Below are 12,085 nucleotides of genomic sequence, written 5' to 3'. Positions count from 1 at the left end.
TGTTCTGCAAGAGGGAACTTGAAAGTTAGTGTAGGAATAGGAAAGAGACAAGTCCACACTTGGCCAGGTTTTGGCACAGCCCTTAGAAATCCTCCTGCTGAGATTTGGAAGAAATCTGCAAGAGCTTTAGCGATGCCTGTCAATAAACATAGAGGGAAAAGAGGTGAGCCAGGAGGAAGAGACAGGAGAGGAATGAATGCAAGGCAGTTTGCAAGAGAGGAGAGTTAATAGTCTCTCCGGTAATTTTGGATACGTAGCCACATGGTCATCTGCAATAACACAAGCTATTCTGCCCACCGTTTGTCCACCCAGAAGTCATTTCTTAAAGGTTACTGAGGTCCGATGAGGCTTTTCCAGGCTCACGAGCCAGGGCTTGCAGCCACACATGGTTACACAGCTCTCGGCTTTGAGTGCAGAGCATCTGCCTACCAACACGGGGCTGGTACCGCCTCATTTTGCCTCTCTGCTCATGGCTTTTTCCACAGTTCCCAATGAGCAGGGCAAGGTCCTTTGTCACACGCCTGTTTCCTCTTTTGACTCTTTAAAAAATTAAACTCTTAAAAGTGTAATGAGGAAGACGAGCTCAAAATAGGCATAAAGACAGAGAGAAGAAGATATATTTGACACATGTTTGAATTTTTAAAATGCCTTAGGACTGCATAAAAGTTACATGCTGAGAGATAAGATTATGCATAAAACTGTCCAAGACTAAAATGCTATTTTAAAATTTACAGATCAGTTGAAGCACTCTCAGACCGATCTACATCACAGTTAAAAACATCCCCACATCAACAACAGTCTCATTTGCTAAGGCTGGCTACGCTTTAAACTCACCATTACAATACTGCAGGCCAAGCTGAAAGCTCCGAGTCTATGCTAGAGTAACAGCGATGGATCTAGCCTTGTCAATAATGAGCTGTCAGCTGTACCCAACTGCCGAAACTAGACTAAAATAATAATTGTTGGATATATAACTCCGATAGCAAGGACACGTGCTTTACTTTCCAATTTAAGGAGAAGCTCGAGAGCAGCATTTAGGAAAACTGCATTTGAAATTAAACGGATGCTACTTGTACAATAGATATTTTATCCCACACTGCCACCATTACACTGACTCCTTAGAACCAAAGCAATCGATTTAACAGAATCAAGTTGTATAAGAAAATGAAGAAGTATTAGTAAACCAAGACTGAAATGTGAAATCCATTTAAATTTTTATTCCATATAAGTTGTCTTTCTAAGTACCGTACACACCCTGAAATGGGCTGCTCAGAAACTAGAAAATATCATGCAACAAGGTCAGCTGCAATCCACTGAAATGTTTAGGGATAATTTAAAGCTGTTTTGAGCTAAATAGGCCGATGTGCCTTGAAGCAAAGCTAAAGGTACTTTCATATTGTTTTAATGATACATAGATAATGCAAGTATCTTTTTCATTTAAACTTAAATTAGAACTATGAAAACGTAACTGCACAAAGAAGCAGCCTTTAAGTACGTTAGCAAATTTGTAAAAGCACGCATAGCATCATTTCAGAAGGTGTACATGTACTTCTTATGAAAAATAATGATTTTAAAAATTTGTAGTCAAAACATGCTTTGATCAATAGCAGTAATAACTATGATTATTACATAGGGATATTTCTTTCTTTCCTGAGCACTTTAAAACGTAAAAGACACAAACAGGTGCTCACACCATGCCCCAGGTCCCGCTGACACGGTGCTGCTCAGCAGCAAAGCTGTCGGCGCTCACGGGGCGCAAGGCAGCTCCCTAGAGCCCATCTCGCTGAGACGGGGCCCCAGTCCTGCCCCCCAAACTGTTCTGCATATCCCGGTTAGAAGTTACTGCCAGAGACCAGCAGACCACAACGATGCGATACCCACCACCGCCCTGACAGGGAGGTTCAGAGAACAGATGAGGCTTTGCTCAGCCCTTTGAGAGAGAGGACACAGTCACGTACAGATAAAAGGTGGCTGCTGACTTAAGCAGAGGAGATAGTGCCTCCTCACAGCTCTGCCGAGTGGGCAAACGTTACAAAATAGGGTCTGCGACAGCGACCATTGTGTACTAGATCCAACATCCTGGCAAAAGACCAAAAAAACCCCCTATTACTGTTGTTCTCGGCCCGAAAGGAAAGCTTCATGAAAAGATGGAAACTCATTAAAAGAAAGGCAAAACGGATTACCGAGTGCAATGTTTGCAGCGCCCATGACTGCTTAAGGACACTCTGTTGGAGGCAAAGAAAAAGCACATGGGGTTCTTATTGAGACAGGCTTGAGAAAGGGCAAGGCAAGTCAGCACAGCTACACAGCAGTGCAGGGAAGGTTACTTAGAATAAATAGATTACTTAAAATAAATAGGCCTTCAAAAACCAGCCACTTCCAAATGAAGAACATAAAATGGTTCACAAGCTCTGGCAGAAGCAAGTGATTAAAAAACAAACAAACAAGGAGATCCTGTCAGTTCTAGGCTAAAATATCCAGTAATTTATTTACTTTTCCCCATTAGGGAAGAGATCTCATAGTTATTGGTTTTGGTATTAATAGTTTTCAAGTGCTTCAATATAGCAGAACACACCATCAGGCATGCCAAAAAAAAGAACCCAAACCCCAACTTGCAAACATTATCACAAGTATTAATAAATCTAAAAAAATAAATCCTTCAAACAGAACTGTGACAGGAAAGCTTGCCAGGGAGTCTGCAGGGCCAAGAGATGATCGGGGGGGGGGGGGGGGGGGGGGGAAGCTCAGAGAGAATAAGGTAGTAGCACAAAACCTATTTTTTTTTCCTTGTTTTGTGTTCACCATGAAAGGACTCGGATGGGTCCCCATGCCAGCACCCTCTCCATGCAAGACACCTCGCAGGTTCCACCAGAAATCATAGTTCAGAGGCATTAGGGACTGTTTGAACAAGCTAAATGAAGAGTAACACGAGGCCAAGAACAGACAGGTTTCTATAGGAAGGCAAGAGTGAGTCATATGAACTTGCTGTGCTAGGTAACCTCCTGCTTAAAAGTGCTTCAGTACCTGAGGAACAGCAGGTGGCAAACAAACACCAAAATTAGAAGGGTCCCAGGGCGACCCGGATGAATACCACCATAAAGTCTGAGGCTTGTACCAGCAAAAATTAGCAGATGATATAATAACAGTCCAAGCAAACACATAAATAAATACAATACACCAGGGAAAGTCTGGTTTTCTCCAAAGGGAAATGCAGCCTCTCAAACCTACTGTGGTTCCCTGCAGGAATCACCGGCACATGGATACCACAATACCATCTGATATAGCATCGTAGACTTCCAGCCAACTTTGACAAGCTCCGTTACAAAATACTCTTAAGGAAATTTGGCCTCAACAGAAAACAAGTGAAGACCTGTGTATCCAGAAACCGTCAGGTTAAAAGACATGAGGCAGAGCAGGAGTAAGCTTTCAGTTCCCACAGGGAAAGAGGGGAGATCCACAGGGATCTGTGCTAGTACTGGAGCTGCTCAGCTCACTCCTTCGTGACCTCAGAAACACAGGGGAGAGCATAGTTAAGAATAATTACAGATTATACTCAATTATTCAGAGAGGATGAGGGTCACCTGCAAAAGACTGCAGTTTTAAGCACTGAAGGCTGCATGCTTAATGAAGTGCCTTGAGTTTTTTCACATTTTCCTTGTATATATTCATTCCTCCTGTGAAAAACCACGAACCAAAGCTCTCAGCACTCTTACACAGAGAAATCTTCTCAGCTATGTTTGGGAGGGTGAAGAGTCAAAACGATCCTCCTTTTCAATGAAATCAAACAAGACTTGACTGCTTAGGAGCTGTGAGGACAGAGCAGTAGGAATCTTTCCCTCAGCTCTTTTCAGTAGAAAGTTCTCTCATAATTCATTATGAAATGATCAGTGAATAATAAAATGTTCATTCGCAAATGCCACAAAACAGTGCCGTTCGCCCACCCCAGTCACCAAAAGATACACACTTCAAAAAGCAGCATCACTGAGTTTCTGTCATGGGAAAGATGGGAAAGAAGACTGGAAATTATCTGAAGTTACTGTTATAAAATCCAGAGGGCTAGAAAAGAAGAAAACAACCCCAAACCAAGCACAACAGCAAATATTCATTCAAATGCTTTGCCTTAATGCATTTAGTGTAGCTAGGAAACGCTTACATCGGTTTGCAATGCTCTTTTTATGTCTTGCTCTTTGACCCATGTGGTTAGCCAAAATTTGGCTGCAAATTGTTTCTGTTTAGAAGAGAAACCGGTAATGGAGCCAGGTCTGTTTTAAACAATCCTGTTTATTCAGTGGAAAGGCAAAAGCCATGTTTCCCTGGAGAGGAGAGAAACTGACCCTCCAGACACCAGTACTCCTGCTTACGTCTTTAACATACTTCAACCACAAAAAATCTTCTTGCTTTTATTCAGGACCTGACTACCACCACCATACCTGAGCCTGTCTCTGATGTTTCCTTCTCCGCCTGCTTTTCTGTTTCAGCATACACACGTTTATAATGCAGTGAAACTCTTTTCAGTCGATATCTCTATTGCAGATGGTGACACATGGCTAGAATGCAGATGTCCAAGTAGGATAACAACATGATAATAAATATGATAGTACGAAAGTAATAATGACAGGCAGAAATTTCCCTATCTTTTCTTACTTGAAAAATATATTAAAAAATCTAAAGCAAAAGATCTCTACACTGCAATCATTGACTAGTCCCAAAACTTGCAAAAGAAGCCATAAACCTCTGCATGCATTCATGCAAGAGTGTTTTAAGCTCCTACTAAGGATAGTGAGGAAAAAGAACAACTGATGATTTCTTTATTAACATGGAGCTTAATAAATTTAGGATTGCAGTTGCATTCAATAATCCAAACAGTATCTCTAGCCATCTGTGTAAAAAAATGTATTTTTTTCACCATCACATGGTGACTGAAATACAGCATGGAACAATTAAAAGGAAATTTACAACTGAGATGCAGAATATGTATTTTGTGCTTTCAAGCATAATAAAACAAAAGTGACTATTTTTAAAGTTACATTTTTTCCAAAGATTTTGCATGTACATTATTTTATGTAAAACATTTTAAGATGTCCATGACTACCAAACTTTCAAGAGAAAGATATGTAAAATGTCATAAGTGTAATAACTCAATTATTTGATTAAAAACTGAAACTGGGGGGTTTTGTCTTCTTATACAAGACACTTTTGATTGATTGTCAAATGACTGCCATCCGCTTCCTCCTACTTCCTACTGTCCTCACCATTCTCCTCCCCTGAGATTTTTCTCATCCACTTTTTGAGGGTAAGACATTGCTTCTCAGCACTGCACAAAGTCTTTGGAAGATACCAGCTTGGACCTTGCATCTCTGGGAAAACACTGCTAATGGTTTAAAACCAGCATGTTGCCAAAAAACCCACAGAGGGTCATTTTTGCTAAATGACGATTAATGAGCAAGATAAAGAAAAGCAAGAGAAGATCAGCTTCAGGGAACCAATTTACCTGAATGAAGTACATTTCTTTCTTTATATGATCACCTGGAGCTCATCTTCCTGATTTTTAAAGCCATGCAGGTCAGAAATATTCTACTTGAAGTTAATGAAATAAAACCCACTTCAATCTCTTAGAAGTGAGAGCTGAACTTAATGCTGCATATCTACAGTTTTATCCAGATACCTCCCCAGAAGACAGGGACTTCATGCATTATTGAACAGTACCTTTCAAGTGACTTAAAACTTCTCAGGTCAATAACTTGGTTCTCCCTTTATCTAACACTGTTCTCTCAGTATTGTCTGTTTGTTACTAAATAATTACATTAGAGTCATGAAATACCAGAACCTAACTGCAAGACTGAACAACAATTTAGGATTTCAAATTAGTTACCCATGCTGTATCACATAGAGCGCCATTCTGAATTCAAGTTACCATGGACTTGTACAAGGCACTAATTCTATCAAGAGCCAAGTATTAAATGAGAAAGAAGGAGGGGGGGGGGGGGGGGGGGGGGGGAGCACTGATTGGTGTTTGCTATGACTTAAAAGTTGAGAGGTTTTTGTTTGGTTTTTTTCCCAAGACAGGGGACCATAATAACTGTTGTGCAGGTGATACCAAGGACAGTTCTGCTTTAAAAAACCAAATTTTCTACCTTTTCCATGGTCTACCTGAGATACAAAGCCAAATTTGCCAGCCATAGCTATTCATGAAGGACTTCTTCCTCTACTGAAGATAAGAAGGAAAAGGGAGGAAATGACACATTTTTAGAGTTAGAGTAACAACATTATTCTCTGGACAGAGTTTTTCTTTTTTTTTCTTATTACCACAAAAATGATTGTGTTCTAGGAAAATGAAACACATTTAACCTTACTGAACTAGGACACTGCCTGGTTTTGAGCAGGTAATTAATAAGAACTGTCTTTTACATGATTGAAGACAACAGACCATGAACCAACCACAGGTTCACAAACTCATGCTGATTTGATGATTCACAATCACTTCAGCTCCCTGCTGCCTGCCCTGAGATGCTCCTGGAGTCAGTGGTCAGGGCCACTACACAGGCAGAAGTAAACATTACCAACTGCTATAAAAGATAAAACCATGTGAAAAGGAAGATTTCCTAAACTTTTGTTTGGATTCACCAAGGTGAGCTTCACACCCATTGCACTGCTCTGTCCATTAGCCTGCATGAAATCCAGTAACAGAAGGGACTACATCTTTAGAATTTATTATTGTATTCAAACACGGTGAGACATTTTCTACCCACTAATTCACATAGAAGACTGAATTAAGACATACACAAATCTTGCTAAAAAACTTTAAAAAGGGAGGAACATCATGAAAATATGCATTACTCGAGGTTGACCAAAATAAGATACATCACAGTGCCTTGAGCAACAATCTACCAAAAAAAAGGAATGTTCACTTGCATTAATATTTCAATCTGCCAGTTCGTGGTGGCATTTCTTAGGCAGACACACAGTTAACTGACCTTTACCCAATATATGCATTACTAACATAGCTATGAAAATCTGTCCTAAATCACAGTCTTGCCAAATAAATTGATACACGCCTAAAATCATTTCCTAACTCACAGTAAACCCTATTCAATGGCTTTAGGAACACTAAGGCACTCATATACACATATACAATATGTTCCATGGAGGTACGCAGGACATCTGTAAGATGATTAATGTTGAACATTTAAGCATTTTCCCTAAGGAGTTCAATTGTCTACTATGGAACAATCGGAAACAGCAGGCATTCTTCTCTGAGAACATAAGAGCATATATTCAATTGGGAAAAGAGCATACCTAATTCCTGAATACTAGCATATTCTAATTTATTTAGATTCAGCAGGTTATAATGTTCATTAATTTGAGGGGGGGGAGGTTAACATACTTTTTCGTATCACGGCAATTAAGTGTGTTGATCTGCATCAGCTCAACTGACAGCATTGCAACAGGGATTGCTTCCGACACTAGAAGGCCGATGGCATTCTGTCACTCGACCAGCAACAGATTACAAAAAGTCATCTTTTTCCCTACATTTCCAAGTACTTCTCCCTTTCTCTTCTGTCTTCACATTTACTAAATGTCACAGCGGCGACCCTCTCCCGCCTCCCTACCCCACACCCCCACCTGCACCCCCGCCACCCCCCATCACTAACTGCAAGCAGACCCAATGGCCCTGCCCTCCCATTTTCCCAGCTGTCAGCAATCCCTGCTTCCCTGCTGCCACTTCCAGACGATCAATCACTCCACGAGGCCTTGTGCTGCCTTCGTGTCAGGTGGCACGCACCAACACCCCCAAGGAACACCAGTATTTTTATTGACTGGTAACACCAAGCGCAGTTCGACTACAAAAATCGAGGCCGGGGACTTTTATGCTCAAGAACTCCCCTCTTTTCCCAAAGCTGTGGGCATGAATCCATACAATCATCCGCATTTCTAGCCAAGGACACAAGGAACTGAATTCTGCACCGATTAAGTGGCTCAATGATTTTCAAGGAGGTAAGAGCAGAGTTCTCGGCCTCTCTGTTGTCAGGTTAAAATATATTAAAAGAGTTTGGCAACCCAGATTACATCACTGAAACACAAAGGCTATTTCTGGTGTTTGACAATTTATAGTCTCTACTGCTTTGAACAAAACTAAGGAAGATGCACATAATGCTTTGCAACGTCGAAACTATGAACATACAGATGCAGCATTCTTTTCCCACGTGTTTCTGTGTGTATCATGTTATTTTCTAGGAAGTGCTGAGAATTGCACAGTATTTTAAGATAATGACTTCTACTGACAACACAAAATATTCCAAAAGAAAGCAATGCATTGCATTTAACCATCAGTTTTTCTGGGGTTTCTCTCACAGCATAAAGCAATACAGATACATGGTTTTTTATCAGAACAGGGTGGTCAATATTAGCAAAATTAGTTAACACAAGACATTTCATGCTAGCATTTTAAACCCAGAGAAGTATTCTTTTTTTCAGCGTTCACAGTTAGGAACCTGTAACTGTGCCCACTGGACTTCAAATAAAGCCTGGAGGCCTTCAATGCACAGCAATCTCATAGCTTAGCTGATGAATTTACCGACCAAGACAGCAGAACTCTCATCTCTGTACAAACAAGGGTGAGAAGCTTTTTGCTGGATAGAAAATACTAGCAAAGCAACATACATTGCTCCATGCTGACATCCAGAACCCCTTCAAAGGGAGCCCTGTAATATTAAACCAACAGAGTTTTTGATGAATTGATTAATCATTATGGTTACACTCGTTCTCCTTTTGCTTTCTTGAGAAACGTATGAGGTTAGAATACAAGCTGTAAATCGGAAATTAGCTAAGTTACATCCATGCTGTGCAGAAATGTACTGTTGCCAACACACAGTACTAAAACAGCAGGAAAAATTGCAAAACTATTCCAACATCATTTCTTGCTGCTGCTTCAGATGCTTTGCCAGTACAACAAGGGCTGTGACAAAACGCTAATGAGCACAAATCCATCATCAAGTACTTGCATGTCAGTAAAATGCAGAAAATATTTCAACAGAGTTATCCAACCACAAGTAAAATAAATCCAAAAAGCAAGAAACACCCTAGAAAAGTATCTTCAGCTGAAGATACTACCAAACCCTAGTCATTAGTCAAATTGAGTACATCACGTCAAATCTCCCATTTGCAGGATCTCACCAATCTCCCTCTCTTCTTGCCTTCCTATTGATAGCTACAAGTGCCTACAGATGCTCCCTTTGATCAGTGAGCAAACACAGCGAGAGGAAGAGAATTGGAAGAATTTCCCACTCTTTGAGGGCTAATGAGATACAAAGACATACAGGAATACAGGGCAAATGGACTTCTGACCCTCCTCTTTGGCACAATACAGAACACCAAGCTTTTGGGCTAAGATCTCAACTGAAAGCCAATACGAAGAGAGAGGACAAAACCCCCAAGCATAGATTTAAAACGCACTGTGAAGCTGAAAGAGAACAGAGAGTAAATCCTCTACAGAAAATTGTTCTGATCAAATTGTCACAGGAGCTAAACAGGTTTATACAGCAAAAATTCCATGCCTCAGAACTGCTCCCCAAGAAAAGGCAAACCTACATGAGGAAACCACCTCCTTCAAAATCTGCGTTGCTCAACCCTAGAGATTTGCAGCCAATGCACCTAATCGATACTTCTTGTTTACAACACTGTACATGGATCTGAAGGTTCATGCGCTGTCAAAGTAATAGTTCTTACCACCAGATGATGTTGCAGAGTCTAACCAGACTGTGTAAAATGTCCACAGTTGATATGAAAATGAAATATGAGCAGCATTCCTGGAGATTAGCTTTGCTGTGTAGCACTTCGGTGAAAGGGCACTTTTATCAATACCACTAGTAAAACAGGAACTGTGTTTTAACAGTCCACCCAGGGGAATCTAACTATTAAGAGCAGACAGTAAAAACTGCTATTATGAAATCACTGTTAAAAATTGTTCTGTTCAAACAAATGTATATGCAGGTAGTAATAATAGTATTAATGGCAGTTGATCTGCAAGTTTAAAATAAATCTAACTTACCTGTTTATTTATAAGAAGATCACCTTCATTTCTAAAAGCCACTGATAAAAAGCTACAGCAAATAATTTATGCAGTTGACACATGTGAACTAACTGCTCGTGTCTTCTCTGGGGGAACAAAAAGTGTTTTACTACCTGGTGGGAAAAACTAAGACACAAGATTGATTATTAAAAAGGAACCTACTTTCTAAATTCAGCACCATCATTGTCAAATAGCTTTTAGCACCTTATTTGATTGTTCAATATAATCCATAGTTGCTGTGTTCTTAGTTTTCTGTTGGGTGCTATGTTTATGCAGTTTACTAAAATGAGAACTGTAAAATTCAAATATCCTGACAGATCACATTGTTAACAGACTTAAGCTGTCAAAAACCACAATTCCTTTCATTTGTTTGTAAAAACAAGCCATCTTTGAGGGTGGGGAAATATTTTGAAAGAGCAGCAAGATAGCATAATGAATCACAGCAAACAGAAAAATAGAGACTATTTTTATCAATGATGTCGTCCAAGAACAGCAGGTCCAAAATAGAATTGAATTTCATCAGGATCTGATCACAGTGCTTACTAAATTGCTTTTTCTGTATCTGACATGCTTTATAAGAAATGTCTCCAACAGAGTATCTGTGGTGTAGACTAAATGAAACGCATTATGCAATGGGCCTCCTGCCTTGGCACCCAGGTATAATCTCCTGTGCAATTCAGACAAAAGCAAGAATTCAATCTGGAAGTTCTACTTGTTCCAATGTGATGACTGTGATTAAAGAACAATAAACATTTCATTTCTGACTTTTCACTTTTTTTCCATACAAACGATGAGGTCTATTTCCTTGATTATCTTTAAAATTCTTGACGGTAGGTTTCTTATTATCATGATTTCTGTTCAGGATTCAGAATGAGGCAGGAGAACAGCTGCAGAAAAGCAAGTTGTAAAACCCAAGACAAACGCACCTACTTCTGCTTGACACAGATTCACAAAAAAGAAAATATTTGAAGATGAGTGTAACGCTACTGTAATGACTTAAAGGTTTGGGTTTTTTTTATTTCTGAGAGTAATATCATTACAATACAAAAGTCTGTGAAATATTAACGCCATTTTGTTTTCTTTTAAATGCATATTTCAGGGGAGAAAAAGGAATACAGTTGTCAGCTGTGTCAACATTTACTAATTTCAGCTGAGTTTGCAAAACACTTAGTCTTACTTGCTGCTATTAAGGAGAAGAGGCTGATAGCTTCTCTATGCCTTTAGAAAAAATAGCCACAACACAATATAACATACTCGAAAAGACATGAGAAGTTATGATCAAAGGTATGATCAAAAGCAGGGCATAGCCTGAATACATACAGACCCTGGCTTAGCAAGTAGCTTTCATCCTGGGGGAAGGAAAAAAAAAAAGTCTCTAAAACTGTGTGTTACAGAGAGTGGGCATAGGATCAACTGCTCACTGCCTCTTACAAACAAGCAGCTCAAGAATGTCTAACAACACACAAATTACCTGTTGGCAGGCTCATAATGCGCAGAATAAGAAGGATCTTCACCCAAATACAGTCATGCTATGGCACTCCTCGCTACAGGTACCATAGGTGCTAAAAGTTTACCTTGGCTCAAAAATCAGGCAGGTTCACAGAACAAAAATAGTATCTCTACTATCAATTTTTAAGGCAGCACTTTTAATTCCAATGAGAACTCTTTGGGGAAGTATAACCAGTACCACTGGTGGGACCTTTCTTATATTAATTTGTATGAAATTAGACAAAAATACCCATAACAAAACAGTAATTCATTTAAAATTAAAAAAAAAAAAAAAGAAAAAGGTAAACATAGAAATGGATAGGTTAGTATTCCACCCAGATCCTTTGTCTCTTGACTGATTCATTCTATATACAGATTTTATTACGATAGTGATATTGGTCTGGTTTTTTATTTACACATTTAGTATCTTCCTTCACTGAACTTTGCTTTGGTAGAGCCATCTCCTCACCTGGAGGAACAAGCAAGGTAAAAAGTCTCAAAGCATAGCAAATTTCAGAAGTATTGAAT

At 39.6% G+C, this 12,085-nt stretch overlaps 1 protein-coding gene across 11 annotated transcripts in view; it reads right to left on the bottom strand.

Moving 5' to 3' along the window:
* The window catches only part of PCDH15 (protocadherin related 15), an 858,619-nt gene that overhangs the window by 233,579 nt on the left and 612,955 nt on the right, over window positions 1-12,085 (bottom strand). The gene's annotated exons all lie outside the window — the stretch shown is intronic.

Source organism: Accipiter gentilis, chromosome 9 (assembly GCF_929443795.1).
Source record: "Accipiter gentilis chromosome 9, bAccGen1.1, whole genome shotgun sequence".
NCBI lineage: Eukaryota > Metazoa > Chordata > Aves > Accipitriformes > Accipitridae > Astur > Astur gentilis.
The sequence above is the reverse complement of the archived record's forward strand: the minus strand, read 5'-3'. Positions and strand labels throughout refer to the sequence as shown.